A 994-nucleotide genomic window follows, 5' to 3' on the forward strand; every position below is an offset into this window, starting at 1 on the left:
TAGACTTTGATTCTGCTCTCTGGGGCTGACTCCCAAAGATATTGTTTTCTAAGCTGTTATTCTAGCATTCACAGGCTTTAATGTGACTACATTGTTTTATCTATCAGGGAATTTGGTATTAATATTTATTTCTTATTAATACTCACATTGACACATTCATATATTGTTGGTAAAGATCTTCTCATTCAATATTCTCCTTTTTATATATTAAAATTACTTTAATAAAATTTAATAGGTAAGAAAGCTTACAAGAAAACATCATCATCCACATATGCTATACGTATGCAATCAGTAAAATAAAAACAATAGAAAGCTATCTTTTCTGTTTTCATAAAGTACAATTATCAATTAGGATTCTTCAGCAAAACAGAACCATATATAAGATCTGTGTATATATATATACACACACACACACACATATACATAAAGGGACATTATTATGACTCATTAAAACTTTACCCATATGTCTGGACAATATGCCATCTATTTAATCTTCTATATTTGGAGGCTGCATGTTCATATAGCCATCTACAGATAGCAAGTGGATGGGGCAAGGCAACCCTTGTATTCCTTTCTCCTCTTAAATTTCACTATCACTGGTTTCCCTGTTAATTCATTGAGGAAAAAGTTGGAAGTGAGGGGTAAATTCATAACAACTACAGTCTAATGCCCACCAGTCCCCTGTTCCTTGTGACTAGATAACCTATCACAAGCTCTGAATCACTGAGCTCTTATATAAAATATTTATTATAAGGAATTAGTGCATACTATTGTGATGGTTAAAATTTGCAGCATAGGCTAGGAGGAGGGGGACTAGAAAGAAGCAGAGATTGACGTTGCAGTCTTGAGGCAAAATTTTTCCTATTTTGTCTTTAAAAGGAGGAGGGAGATCTATCTTGTATATGTTCTAAAAATTATAAAACTTCATGTGAAGAACAAATAAAACTGCATATTTGTATATACACAAATTTTTGTATAAGTTACTTGATGATTA

At 32.0% G+C, this 994-nt stretch overlaps 1 pseudogene; it reads right to left on the minus strand.

Moving 5' to 3' along the window:
* Positions 1-487: 487 nt before the first annotated feature.
* On the minus strand, positions 488-651 carry LOC140711439 (small nuclear ribonucleoprotein F pseudogene; annotated as a pseudogene).
* Between the last annotated feature and the right edge of the window lie 343 nt (positions 652-994).

Source organism: Chlorocebus sabaeus, chromosome 3 (genome assembly GCF_047675955.1).
Source record: "Chlorocebus sabaeus isolate Y175 chromosome 3, mChlSab1.0.hap1, whole genome shotgun sequence".
In the NCBI taxonomy this organism is placed as follows: Eukaryota; Metazoa; Chordata; class Mammalia; order Primates; family Cercopithecidae; genus Chlorocebus; species Chlorocebus sabaeus.